This window comes from Lactuca virosa, chromosome 5 (genome assembly GCF_052849685.1).
Source record: "Lactuca virosa cultivar CGN04683 chromosome 5, Lactuca_virosa_CGN04683_v6, whole genome shotgun sequence".
NCBI lineage: Eukaryota > Viridiplantae > Streptophyta > Magnoliopsida > Asterales > Asteraceae > Lactuca > Lactuca virosa.
This window is the reverse complement of record NC_136430.1, coordinates 428912435-428928279: the sequence shown is the minus strand read 5'-3', so window position 1 is coordinate 428928279 and position 15845 is coordinate 428912435. Positions and strand designations below refer to the sequence as shown.

Genomic DNA, 15845 nt, shown 5'->3' with positions numbered 1-15845 from the left:
TCTTCTAAAACTCATAAGTATAAACATTCATATCAAACAATTTCAAGAATCATATTAACACATATAAAACTTGAAATTTGATAATAACCATTGAATATGGATTAGCATAATCATTACCTCTTCAAAAAACAGATTTTATAAGTCCAAAACAGATTAGGGTAATGATTCTAGTCCATTTCCAGCAGCAAAACTCAAAACTCTGCTCACAGGGCCTTCTAATCTTCGAGTGCATGATCCTACTCGACGAGTAGGATGAATTTACTCATGGAATCGTCGAGTCCCCCCATGGACTCGGCGAGTTCATACGAACAATGAACAGTTTTCGACTTTTTCAAGCAGTTTGCATCAAGTATACAGAAAACAAGCCTAGGCTCTGATACCACTAATGGGTTTTGAGCATTCTAACACTCCTATGATGTACATGTGTAACGCCCGTGTTTCTGGGCTAGACATTAATATTGATGTAACAGTCTAGGTTAACCTTTGTAACTCATTTTGAAATAATAATAATGTATTATTTGAGTATTATGTGTTTTATGCTTAATTGTGTGGCTTAATTTAATTAAGAATAAAAATAAGCGTAAAAATAAAATGTTAGATAGAACCGATATCGATACATGAAGACGTAGTGGTCGTGACAAGGATTCCGAATATGTAAAGAATGCCGAAATCCGAGTTATAACGAAGAAGTTATGACCTGTCGAAGTTTCGCGACAGAACCGGTACGACACTGTGTGACGTAAAATATGAATTTAAGATAGAGCGATATCTAGTCTTAGTAATCTAAACGAAAGTCATAGAATACGTTAAACCGAGAGCATGCATAAAAAGAACATCTAAATCTGACTTCGTATGAGGAAGTTATGATTTTTCGAAGTTTCGACTTAGCGGTATGCAGCCAAAGTTCGAATATGAGATCGAGTGATTTCTAGCCGAAACAATCTAAATGAGAATCAAAGATCTCGTCGATAGTAGTCTAATGGTAAAAAGACAGACTAAAACGGACTTCAGATGAAGGAGTTATGAATTTATAACGGAGTTTTCCTGTCTCGGCCTACTAAAAATAGTATAATAAAAATAAAGTCAAAATTAGCCGACCGAGTCTGAACGAGAGTTGTAGAGCATAATCTCACCTACGCGTGCATATAAAGAACGTCGAAAATGGAGCTCGTATGCGAAAGATATGAATTTCTGAAGTTTGGGGCACGAATCCTGACACTGTGTCAGAGCTCACGACGTGAGTACAGTGGCTCACGACGTGAGCAGGTAATTGACATCTTCCAGGGCAAGTGGCCATGACGAACGCAGTGATATTCGAGCTCACGACGTGAGAATAAGTGGCTCACGACGTGAGCATAGGATTTCAGCCTCCTATAAATAGAAAGCGAGACCAGCCGTTTAGGGTTGCCAATTTCTTTCCTCTCACTCCATATTACCTTGATTTACGTGCAAGTTATACCCCCAAAGTCCTGATATCATCCCGAGACCCGAAGCGAGTCCCGAAGCTCCGAAGATCCCGAAAAGAAAAGAGTTTTCGAGCCGAAGCTCTGCCCGCGAGAAGCCCGGTGTGTGAAGATCTCCCGGTTTCACCGAAGAATACTACTTTTAGAGCCGTAGTGCTGTCCGATAATCATCTTATCAAGTGAGTGCATAGTCCCTTTCATATACATGATTTTAATACAAGTATTGATGAATGTATTAGATATATGATATGAGTAAGTGTGTAGTTGCTTTCTGATAATACACATATATGAATTATACACTATGAAATACGTGCTATGCGATTATATACTATTTGTTATGTGGTATGAGTATTGAATGAATATGTTATACATGTTTTAGCTGTATATAAATAAGTATATTTTATCTACAAATATGTTGGGTAGTACATGGGTAGATAGTGATGTGTGATGAAATAAAAATGATGAGAGGCCTCGATGTGATTGTGATCTAGTCGTCCAGTAGAATATGGATGACGACCACGGACTTTTCTAGACAGTTCAGTGGAACGCTGGCAGGCTCATAACCTGTAGGAGTAGTGAACTTGGGTGTTCATTTGCTGTATTCTATCCCCCTCATGGTTGCCTTAGGACATTCATTGATGAGGAAACCCCTTTGCAGTAGTGTCCGTCCCGATGAAAATCCTAGATTAGGTCCCTTGTAATAGTTGTTGTCATAGGGACGTAAAGTGAGGATAACGGGAATGGGTAATCGGGTTATTGTTGGTTGGTGAAATTAAATATAATTATTTATTGTGGGTTGAAAACCCTATATGCTCACCAGGCTCCCAAGCCTGACCCACTCAGTTTCTTTGTATTACAGGTAGTGGCGCGAGAGCATAAGTTGGAGAACTTGTGAAGATGTTTTTGTTTATAGACCAGTAGTTATATATAACTGTGTAAGGTCTATGTTTTATTGTTTATGCTTTTGTGTCTGTATCGGAACATGACATCCCGAGTTTTGATATATAATGAAGATACATTTCTTTAAGAAATGCTTTGATAAACCTTATTTTATCATGTATTGTTTTGGGGACAAATTCTGCAACTCTTTTAAATCAATGGATTTACCCTGAAATTATTTTAAAAACATAAATGAAACCGGTCTTTTCTGCCCGTGAATTTGGAGATGTCACAGTTGGTATCTGAGCATTAGTTTAAGCGAACTAGGAATTTGTAGGATTTCTAGACTTAAACTTAGAATGCTAAGTGAAGAATGTGAGATGAGTGTCTGTTGTACTTTAGACACGAGCACTAGTTTATTTTAGGAAAGTTGCCTAAAATGATTTTATGTGCTAAATGTTATATGTTTTGCCATATATGATATTATTTGTTCGGATCTACGGTTTGTTGCCAACCGGATCTGGAGACCTTATGTGTTTAGGATTCTAAGCGTGCGACTACGAAATTAGAACTAGCATGTAAACGTTTCGGAGTGATTTGGATAATTTAATTATCTATCGAGAATAAGGATCTCAATTAACCTTATTCGGTGTATAGATCAGCAATGGCAAGAACTAGGAGTGGATTTGTAAACGTGAACGAAAACAGGAATCAACCACCTGTAATCGAGTAAGCACCTGTTGTAGCAGCAACACCTAAGCCAATGACAATGGATGGAGTACAACCGATGATTCAAACAATGTTGGATCGTCAGATGGAAGAAACTAGACGTCTGATTCAGCAGAATCGTGAAGAACCTTCGATGCCGATTGTACAACCCGAATTAAGTGAGGGGCAGTCGGGAGGAGGTAACTTCAGTGGGGTGATTGGTCAAGCCAACCCACCGATAGTTAGACAAAACGACCAAGGTGGAAGAAATGATGGACTGGGATGCAAGTACAAAGATTTCTTGACTTGAAAACCATCGACCTTCACTGGAAAGGAAGACCCGATTGGAGTCATGGATTGGATCTCAGAAATGGAGCTGGCCTTCATGATGTGTGGCTGCAGAGGCAATTTGCAGACCACTTCGCAGTACGTCAGTTCAGGGGCGGAGCTGTTCGTTGGTGGAACACTTTGGGGAAGACCCTAAGCCCTAATGAACCACTGAAACTGATTTGGGCAGAGTTCTTGGTGCAGTTCAAGCGCAAGTTCTGCTCGGCCAAAATCTACTGGAGTTGGAGAACAAGTTTCTGACCTTGACAAAAGGCAGCATGTCAGTCGACGATTACACAAACGCCTTCACCAACAAAATGGAGTTTGCTTCGCACATCGTTCCAGACGAGTTGACTAAAGTTGACCGATACGCAAAGGGACTCCCATGGGAGTACGCGGTGCCAGTACGTCAGACACCTACTCTAGAGGCAGCTATCTGGGCTGCCAAGTCTGTTGAGGACATGATTATAGGGAGAACTGCCAACAAAGTTGAAGTTGGTGAAAAGAGAAAGTTTGAAGGAACTTTAGGTTCCAGCAAGAAAAGCAAATTTTCGAAGTCTGATTTGAAAAAGTTTGGAGGAGGAAAAGGGGGCGAATCGAAATGGTGTGAGAAGTGTAAGAAAAAGCACTATGGGAAATGTAGTGAGGAACTGACCTGCTACAAGTGTGGAAAGACGGGGCATTACGCCAACGAGTGTCCGTCCAACAAAAGAGTGTGTTTTGGATGTAACGAAGAGAGGCACATTTTGAAAGACTGTCCGAAGAAGAAGGAGGCAGCTAGACCCAACATTCCACCGAAGCCGAAGGCGAGAGCCTTTCAAATGACACTAGAGGCTGCGAAAGATGAAGTTGATGTCGCTTCAGGTACCTTTCTCGTAAACGAATTGCCTGCCCAAAATTTGTTTGACTCTGGAGCCAACTACTCCTTTATTTCGCATGAATTTGGTAGAAAACTAGCTTTGCCTATTGATAGACTAGATAATGCCTTATTAGTCGAGGTTGCTAGTAGCAAGTTTATACCTGTTAGCCATCGTATGAAAAACATCTTAATTGATTTGAATGGGAATAAGTTCCATGAGGAATTATTACCTATTGAGTTAAATGGTTTCGACATCGTGCTTGGAATGGATTGGCTTAGCGCCAACGATGCCGAAATATTGTGCAGAAAGAAGATAGTAAAAGTAAACCCGCCAGGGAAAGAGTCATTTTTGGTGTACGGGGACAAACGCAGAGTAAATTCTGGAATCATTTCTCTAATGAAAGCTAGAAGGTGTTTGGTCAAAGGATGTACATCATATTTGGCATTCGTGATTGATGCAAAGAAGGAGAAAAAGGAGATGCAGAGCATTCCTGTTGTGTGTGATTATCCGGAAGTATTTCCCGAAGATCTTCCTGGATTACCGCCTGATCGACAAGTAGAATTCTGTATCGACTTGTTTCCAGGAACCACGCCAATAGCAAAAGCACCTTACAGACTAGCACCAATGGAGATGAAGGAGCTGATGATGCAACTTCATGAGTTATTGGACAAAGGTTTCGTTAGACCTAGTTCATCACCCTGGGGAGCTTCGGTGTTATTTGTAAAGAAGAAGGACGGGAGTATGAGAATGTGCATCGATTACAGAGAGCTGAATAAAGCAACGATAAAGAATAGATATTCGTTGCCAAGGATTGATAACCTGTTCGATCAGCTACAAGGTTCAAGCTATTTTTCAAAGATCGATCTGAGGTCAGGATATCATCAGCTGAAGGTGAAAGAGCAGGATATAGAGAAGACTGCATTCAGAACACGATATGGACACTACGAGTTTTTGGTTATGTCGTTTGGACTAACCAATGCTCCAACAACATTCATGGATTTAATGAACAGGGTTTGTAATCCGTTCCTTGATAAATCTATGATAATGTTCATAGATGACATTCTGATTTACTCGAAGAGCCACGAGGAGCATGACAGACACTTGCGAGAAGTGTTGGAAGTCTTGAAGAAGGAGAAGCTGTATGCAAAGTTCTCCAAATGTGATTTTTTGATTCGAGAAGTCCAATTCTTGGGTCACGTGGTCAACCAAGAAGGGATAATGGTTGATCCAGCAAAGATCGAAGCTGTGATGAAGTAGGAACAACCGAAGAGTCCCACTGAGATCCGAAGCTTTTTGGGATTAGCCGGTTATTACCGAAGGTTTATCCAAGGCTTTTCTTCGATCGCTACTCCTTTAACAACTTTGACCCACAAAGGAGCTACCTATGCTTGGAGCGATAAGCACAAAGAAGCATTTGAGAAGCTAAAGAAGAAGCTATGTGAGGCACCGATTCTTTCTTTACCCGATGGAGTTGAAGACTTCGCTATCTATAGCGATGCGTCTGGTGTTGGTTTGGGTTGTGTTTTGACCCAAAGAGAAAAGGTGATAGCATATGCATCTCGACAGCTGAAAGAACATGAAAAGAACTACCCCACTCATGATTTGGAGCTGGCAGCGGTAGTATTTGCTCTAAAAATATGGAGGCATTACCTCTATGGCACGAAGTGAAAACTTTTCATTGATCATAAGAGTCTCCAATATCTCTTTAGTCAAAAAGAATTGAATATGAGGCAGCGACGCTGGCTAAAATTACTTAAGGACTACGACTGTGAGATACTTTACCACCCCGGTAAAGCAAATGTTGTCGCTGATGCTCTCAGTCAGAAACTCGATCTTGAGAGAAAGAGGCCAAGAGCGTTGAGAATTGAAGTTGTCTCAACAATTGTGGAAAGTATAAAGAAAGCTCAAGAAGAAGCTTCGGAGAAGAACGACCGAAAGGAAGAACGTTTGGGCAAAACGTTAGTGTTCGGTATAAACAATCATGGACTGAAGGTATTCCAAGACCGGATTTGGGTACCTAAGACAGGAGGAGTAAGAGATCTTCTGATGGAAGAAGCTCACAAAACCATGTACTCGGTTCATCCTGGCAGCACAAAAATGTATAGGGACCTGAAACCCTATTATTGGTGGCCGACGATGAAGCTTGATATTGCAAAGTATGTGGCCGAGTGTGTGACCTGTGCTAGAGTTAAGGCACAACATCAGAAACCATACGGGAGTTTAGAACCTTTGCCTATACCAATGGATAAATGGGAAGACATTGCTATGGATTTTGTCACTAAACTGCCCCGAACAAAGAACGGTCACGACATGATTTGGGTGGTCGTTGATCGATTCACTAAGAGTGCGCACTTCATAGCAGCCAATGACAAATGGTCTATGGATAAGCTTGCGAATTCTTACGTGAAGGAAATTGTGAGGCTTCACGGTGTTCCGTTAACGATTGTATCAGATCATGACAGCCGTTTCACCTCAAGGTTTTGGAAAAGTCTACAAGAGGAATTGGGTACGAAGTTGTGTTTGAGTACAGCTTACCATCCACAGACTGATGGGTAGAGTGAACGAACGATACAAACGCTTGAAGATATGCTGAGGGCATGTACCCTGGAATTCCAAGGCAACTGGGATGAACATTTGCCTTTGGTATAATTTTCCTACAATAATAGTTTCCACTCGAGCATTAAGATGACACCTTATCAAGCTTTGTACGGACATAAGTGTCGTACGCCGTCTTGTTGGCTTGACGCTGGGGAAAAGCAGTTTATGGGACCTGAAATAGTCCATCAGACTGCTGAAAAGTTGAAAATAATTAGGGAAAGAATGTTAGCAGCTCAGGATCGTCAAAAGAGCTATGCTGACAAAAAGCGAAGACCGATGACTCTTGAAGTTGGAGATTCGGTTTTGCTTAAAGTCTCGCCGTGGAAGGGACTTATAAGATTTGGTAAAAGGGGAAAGGTGAGTCCAAGGTTTATTGGACCGTTTAAAGTTCTTCAGAGGGTTGGGAATCAAGCATACAAGCTCGAATTACCCGAAGAACTGAATGGAATTCATAACACTTTTCATGTGTGTTACTTGAGGAAATTCACGGGAGAAGTTCCCGACATGATTCCACTTTCGGAACTGAGAATTGATGAGAACAAGAGGTTAATTGAAGAACCAGAGGCAATCGTTGACCGAAAGACTAAGAAGTTGCGACGCAAGATGGTCGAGTTAGTGCTTGTCCGATGGAAACATACGAATGGGCCAAATCTCACCTGGGAAACGGAGAGTGACATGATGAGTCTCTATCCGCATTTGTTTGTTGATGTGTGATTCCGGGGACGAAATCATCCTAAGGTGGAGAGAATTGTAACGCCCGTGTTTCTGGGCTAGGCATTAATATTGATGTAACAGTCTAGGTTAACCTTTGTAACTCATTTTGAAATAATAAGAATGTATTATTTGAGTATTATGTGTTTTATGCTTAATTGTGTGGCTTAATTGAATTAAGAATAAAAATAAGCGTAAAAATAAAATGTTAGATAGAACCGATATCGATACATGAAGACGTAGTGGTCATGACAAGGATTCAGAATATGTAAATAATGCCGAAATCCGAGTTATAACGAAGAACTTATGACCTGTCGAAGTTTCGCGACAGAACCGGTACGACACTGTGTGACGTAAAATATGAATTTAAGATAGAGCGATATCTAGCCTTAGTAATCTAAACGAAAGTCGTAGAATACGTTAAACCGAGAGCATGCAAAAAAGAACGTCTAAATCTGACTTCGTATGAGGAAGTTATGATTTTTCGAAGTTTCGACTTAGCGGTATGCAGCCCAAAGTTCGAATATGAGATCGAGTGATTTCTACCCGAATCAATCTAAACGAGAATCGAAGATCTCGTCGATAGTAGTCCAACGGTAAAAAGACAGATGAAAACGAACTTCAGATGAAAGAGTTATGAATTTATAACGGAGTTTTCCTGTCCCGGCCTACTAAAAATAGTATAATAAAAATAAATCAAAATTAGCCAACGGAGTCTAAACGAGAGTTGTAGAGCATAATCTCACCTACGCGTGCATATAAAGAACGTCGAAAACGGAGCTTGTATGCGAAAGATATGAATTTATGAAGTTCGGGGCACGAATCCCGACACTGTGTCAGAGCTCATGACGTGAGTACAGTGGCTCACGACGTGAGCAGGTGATTGACATCTTCCAAGGCAAGTGGCCATGACGAACACAGTGACGTATTCGAGCTCACCACGTGAGCATAAGTGGCTCACGACGTGAGCATAGGATTTCAGCCTCCTATAAATAGAAAGCGAGGCCAGCCGTTTAGGGTTGCCAATTTCTTTCCTCTCACTCCATATTACCTTGATTTACGTGCAAGTTATACCCCCGAAGCCCCGGTATCATCCCGAGACCCAAAGCGAGTCCCGAAGCTTCGAATATCCCGAGAAGAAAAGAGTTTCCGAGCCGAAGCTCTGCCCGCGAGAAGCCCGGTGTGTGAAGATCTCCCGGTTTCACCGAAGAATACTACTTTTAGAGCCGTAGTGCTGTCCGATAATCATCTTATCAAGTGAGTGCATAGTCCCTTTCATATACACGATTTTAATACAAGTATTGATGAATGTATTAGATATATGATATGAGTAAGTGTGTAGTTGCTTTCTGATAATACACATATATGAATTATACACTATGAAATACGTGCTATGCGATTATATACTATTTGTTATGTGGTATGAGTATTGAATGAATATGTTATACATGTTTTAGCTGTATATAAATAAGTATATTTTATCTACAAATATGTTGGGTAGTACATGGGTAGATAGTGATGTGTGATGAAATAAAAATGATGAGAGGCCTCGATGTGATTGTGATCTAGTCGTCCAGTAGAATATGGATGACGACCACGGACTTTTCTAGACAGTTCAGTGGAACGCTGGCAGGCTCATAACCTGTAGGAGTAGTGAACTTGGGTGTTCATTTGCTGTATTCTATCCCCCTCATGGTTGCCTTAGGACATTCATTGATGAGGAAACCCCTTTGCAGTAGTGTCCGTCCCGATGAAAATCCTAGATTAGGTCCCTTGTAATAGTTGTTGTCATAGGGACGTAAAGTGAGGATAACGGGAATGGGTAATCGGGTTATTGTTGGTTGGTGAAATTAAATATAATTATTTATTGTGGGTTGAAAACCCTATATGCTCACCAGGCTCCCAAGCCTGACCCACTTAGTTTCTTTGTATTACAGGTAGTGGCGCGAGAGCATAAGTTGGAGAACTTGTGAAGATGTTTTTGTTTATAGACCAGTAGTTGTATATAACTGTGTAAGGTCTATGTTTTATTGTTTATGCTTTTGTGTCTGTATCGGAACATGACATACCGAGTTTTGATATATAATGAAGATACATTTCTTTAAGAAATGCTTTGATAAACCTTATTTTATCATTTATTGTTTTGGGGACAAATTCTGCAACTCTTTTAAATCAATGGATTTACTCTGAAATTATTTTAAAAGCATAAATGAAACCGGTCTTTTCTGGCCGTGAATTTGGGGATGGCACAATATGCAACCCTAGAAACCTTGGATCTATGTTTTCTCTAATATACATGCAAATTTGATTTTCCAAGGTTTACATCCTAACTAGCATGTTATGGGGAACTTGTAATACAAAAATCAAGTAGAATAACATACCTTTTAGTAGCTTGGATTCCTTGATGACTTTGTGAACCTAGCACCCCAAATGTGATGCCTCAAATGCTTCACACAACACCACAACACTTAGAATAACTTGAGAGAATTTCACTATGACACAAAATCGGCTTTCCCTCTTGTTCTTACGCTTAGTGGTCCGATTTTGCTAGTCAAGGGGTCCTTTTATAGTTGTGTCATAAGTAGGGTTACCACATGTAAACCCTAATTGACATGGATTTTCATTTCCCATGATCCATGGGTTTATAACCCCCATGGACTATCCATGGAGCACCTTATGGGTTTTAGCCCAACTCCATAAACCATGGATCATTAGCCCACTATATAAGAATGGATGATTTACACAATCAACCCCATATATTTAATTAGTCTCCTTTTTGATCACTAAATTAATTCTTGACCAATACTAATTAAATAATATTATTAATATATTAGAACTTATAATATATTAATAAACCTTAAGTGTCCTTTTTCTCATTTTACCTATCAAAGTGTTGCAATGCCATGCAACCCAAATGGACCATGTCGGGTCGGGTCAAGTACATACCAAATATAGTTATGAACTTAGACACTATATCCAACAAATACTTCTTCTTCAAGCTTGGAAACAACCCCAAGATTTAAGCTCCCAAAGCTCTTACTTCACACACCCAAGTGTTTGCGGCCGTAAACGATCTCTTATGATGTTAAGGGAGGCTACAAAGGCGTATAATGTCGTTTATATAGGGGGCAACCCCCAAAATTTATGGTTTTCTTTACACAGCTTGGACTCGCCGAGTCGACCCTTCGACTCGCCGAGTCGGTCCCGTCCCGCGTTCCATGATACCACGACCCTACTCGATGAGTTGATCTCCCAACTCGCCGAGTCCATGCATAAAACCTTTCCAAATCAAACCAGGTGTTACAAAAATCAATTGGGCAGGAAGATCAAGATGCTCAGATCCGACAGGGGTGGTGAGTATCTTAGTATCGAGTTCCACGACTACCTCAAGGAATGTGGAATTGTTTCACAATTGACACCTCCTAGGACACCACAACTTAATGGTGTGGTTGAGAGGCGTAATCGAGCCTTGTTGGACATGGTTCATTCCATGATGAGTCGAGCTTCACTTCCGATATCATTCCGGGGGTATGCCTTAGAGATTGTCCTCCATATTCCTAATCTAGTCCCAACGAAGAAGGTTGCCAAAACACCTCATGAGATGTGGACAGGGAAGGTTCCCTCATTGGCACATATCAAGGTTTGGGATTGTGAAGCTTTCGTTAGACGAGAGACTCACGACAAGCTTGAACCTCGAAGCGAGCAATGTATTTTCAGCGGCTATCCATAGAAGTCTTTTGGATACTTGTTCTACAGACCTAGTGAGAACGTGGTCTTCGTAGCACGAAGGGGAGTCTTCCGCGAGAGAGAGCTCATATGCAAAGAGGACAGTGGGAGCACAACTGATCTTGAAGAAATTCAAGAGTCAAGCGATGAAGGAACCTCTAACACTAGCGCTCAACCCAAGGAAGAAATTCCTGTTGAACCAATTGACAAGTCATTACCTCTTCGGCGATCTAGTAGAGTTAGCGTTCCACCCATGTAATATGGTTTCCATATAACTACAAAAGGTGATACGTTTATCAGTGATAGCACACTGGTAAATTTGGATGAACCTGCTAACTACAAAGAAGCCATGACGGGCCCTGAGTCTGCTAAATGGAAAGAGGCAATGGACAGTGACATCCAGTCCATGTATGAAAATCAAGTTTGGAACTTGGTTGACAATGTACCAGGTCGTAAGACAGTTGGGTGCAAGTAGGTCTTCAAGAAGAAGACCGACATGGATAGAAATATACACACGTTCAAGGCACGACTGGTTGCAAAGGGCTTTACTCAAACCCCAGGGGTTGACTATGATGAGACCTTTTCACCAGTGGCTAAGATCAAATCTATTAGGGTTATGTTAGCCATAGCTGTGTTTCATGATTATGAAATTTGGCAAATGGATGTCAAAACCGCTTTCCTTAATGGAAAATTGGCTGAGGCTGTTTACATGAGTCAGCCAGAGAGTTTTGTGGATGCTAAGTACCCCAATAGAGTGTGTAATCTTGAGAAATCAAACTATGGATTGAAACAAGCTTATCGTAGATGGAATCTTTGCTTTGATGATAAAGTCAAAGAGTTTGGCTTCTCTAGGAGTGAGGATGAGTCATGTGTATATGTCAAAGCTAGTGGGAGTATAGTCACCTTCCTAGTATTGTATGTTGATGGCATACTACTTATAGGAAACGATGTTCCAACCTTGCAGGAGGTTAAGTCCTGGCTTGGAAAATGTTTCGCTATGAAGGATCTGGGGGAGGCTACCTATATTTTGGGAATAAAGATTTTGAGAAATAGGAGTAGAAGACTAATTGGACTTAGTCAAAGTACTTATTTGGATAAGGTGCTAAAGAGTTTTAGCATGTAGAATTTAAAGAAAGGAGAGCTACCTATCCAGAGTAATACCATGCTGAGATCTATATACCGAGCGGGGCCCGATGTCGGGCGGGGCCCATGATGTGTTTATTATGTATGGTATGTGGTATTTTGGGGAACTCACTAAGCTTTGTGCTTACGATTTGCAGTTTATGTTTAAGGTACTTCTAGTTCAAAATGGAAGATCCCAAGATGATTGCAAAGTACACATCACCTTATTCCGCATTTTGTGATTTACTCTGATATTTTATGAGTTATTGATACACTTTGTTCCATCTTGGGTTCATGATGATGTTTTGGATTATAGTTTTATTAATTTAAAAATGAAAATTTTTGGTCTTATGATTGGGACGTTACATGATACTACAGAACATTCCACTGGAACTTAGTTACTAGAAACGATTTCATAGTAATGAAGTTTCAAATTCAAGGTACACTCCGTGAACACCTTTCTCGTATTAAATTTTCCAACTCACATGTAGATTTTACTAGCATCCCCCATTAGGGAAACATTTCCATATGACAATCAATTCTGAAAAAGAATCATCTCAATCCAGAAACGTGTCATTATGGTCCCTCCTAAATAATATCATACTTCTAACTGTCCACAAGCAACCAGTCTTTGGTAAAACCTCAGAATGTTCTTAACAATTGTTTAACAACTTTAGATGCATGAAACTGTAATCATTTTCTCACACTGCTCAGGGAATTTGAAAATTTAGAATAAGTCAATATTACAACATATATAATCGATCCTATATTCGAAGCATATGGGATTCGATTTATTATGCGTCACATAAAGATTTGATATCTGTTCAATCTCTTGCTATAATGTTTCCATATATCGAATGTCCTATGTTGAAACATTTCAACATGATATTCATATATGTCTATGACTAAGTCTTATTAAACTATACAATCTAAACGTGTAGATTAGTAACGAAGTGTGAGTGCCCTCTCCCTTAAGTTTACTATAATAAAACAATGACCAAACTTTGCAATTATCAAGTTGGAAGCATTGTTCCCTACGAACAATATTGTCAACATGCAATACCATCATAACAATTATTCTTTCACTATCTTTGACATGTACCCAGAAATAACTTGGACTTCTAGAAATCAATACTCTTTGAATTTCTTACAGAAGTATAGATTTTTGTTACTCGATGCTTCAATAAGTCTCTAATTAGACTTTTTAAGCTTATACACCTTAATTGGATAACATATGTGTGTGTTTAAATCCTTAAATACTGACAAATATATCTCTCGAAAATTCAAACAATTCCATGCCATTCCTCACAATTCGAAATATGAAGATGGATGCCGTAATCATATTGTGAATTTGAGAATACAATTAACACAACCAATATCCATATTCATCTTTATCAGATCTTTAAAATCTATCAGCGAAAGTATTTCCTCACAATCATTCTCATGAATTAGAGCGAAAAATTTGCCACCTAGATTTTATGGGGCATACGTTCCCATCCACGTGAATCTATCATTTCCAATCTACAATCATAAGGCACGGTTTAGAAAAAAACCAAATTCAAATTTAGGTTTCCTTCATGGACTGAACTTCACTATTCTAATTTTTTTCCCCTCTGGTAGCACAAGGGCCTACCTGTGCTTCCATGTTGTTAGTAGCTCACCTATATTGATCAATGTACTTTCACTGACCAACGTGCTTTTGCTTTTGCAGTTATCAACCTCAAGTCGCGTACTGGTGATAACTAAAAGGTTTATTGTCGATTGAATCTTGAAACTCTCAAGATAAATACGACTCCCAATGACTTCTTGACATATGTGTTTTCTCTCAAGGAACATTCCTTGACGAGCTAAAACAAATATACAAAAGTTTGTGTGGATTCTCAACAAGAAAACACTTCATAGAATAGGTCTCAGTTTATGTTTTGTTTCTCAATTAACAAAAACATCACAACTCTAATTCTATGTGTGCTAGAGTAAGAAAACATTTTTACTCCACATATTTCGAGGAATTTTCAACCTTCTTATTTTGAAATGAGTTTCAAGATATGATCCATAGTTACTAGTGTAAGGCTCTACAACTTGATTTGGAATGAAGTATGACTCATCTCTTGATCGAACTATTTCCAATAATATCCAATTCCTCTTCTTATTCATACATTTGTACCAAGATGTTCTTCGATGATCAATTATGATATAAATCCACAATCACTAAGATGATCATAAACGATGATACTGACGTACTCTCTTTTCCACGTAGATTGGAGAAACTTTTATCTTTCTGCCTAATAGATTCTTCTTATTCGTTCTGCTACTCTTTGAATCTTTTCAAAGTATGATAATTATGCTTAATCTTATAAACACAAACATATTTATTGAAACATCAAAAAATCATGACGAATAGAGTTATCGTCCTTTGTGGTGGATCTGAAGAGTCGATATCAACATGTACTAGATCCATTAGTCCTTCACGTTACTCACATAAATATGTGAACCATGAATTAATCATAATTTTCCAATGAACAAGATTCTTATGCATCATGCAATTTGAATTGTATGACTCCAAGTTTCTGTCCAACTGAAACTTGGTGATGAGATTTCTTTACACTTAGTCAATTATAACAATACCACAAGCGATATCATAAGAATCAAATCTACAATTAATATTGCAAATATTATAAACATAACCAATAATTCCATAGATGTCATTGCAAGGAAATATAAAATAAGGCAACCAGACAAACCAAAACTTCACTTTATTGAGAATAAATGAAAATTTGGAACTTGTCCCTATAATGCATAAAATGAAAACTATGTTTCTAGACATCTCCGAAGAGTAATAACAATCTATTAAATTATCCTAACTCCTTAGCAGTAGCTTCAAATTCTGACCATCGAACCATGTGACAAAAGTCCATTTCCCACGATCAAGATTGGCTCACTCTACTTAAGTTTCCTTATTTCTCTTAGATCCTGCAATACCATCAAAATATGGTCATCACATCGTGTATTAAGAATCTATGAATGGGAACTTGTTAAAATAATGGAGTTAGATAATGGATGTACCTGAATTAGAGTCATACAAATTGACTTTATCATCTCTGAGATCCTTCAGGTACTTTGGGCAACTTTGCAACCAATGTCCCTTGAATTGGCAGTAGAAACAAATGGAATCTTTGGGGTCAACACATGGAACGGTCCTAGAACTAGCCTTTCTCTTTACCATACGATAAAACAGTTTGATCTTGGACGACCCTTTTCCATTGGGAAGATAAATCTTTTCTGGACCACCATTGTCACCATTGTCAATGTCCGTGGATACCTTGGAAATAGACCCTATAATCATCTCTTCTTCAGATGTGTTGTTAAACATTTCTGCTTCAGATGTGCTCTTAAGCATTTCTGCTTCAGCAACCATCAACATTTGGGTAATATCAATTAGGGTCACGTCCAT

General features: G+C 39.2%; 1 pseudogene; it reads right to left on the bottom strand.

Moving 5' to 3' along the window:
- The window catches only part of LOC145114145 (large ribosomal subunit protein uL2mz, N-terminal part pseudogene), a 31007-nt pseudogene extending 15162 nt beyond the window's left edge, over positions 1–15845 (bottom strand).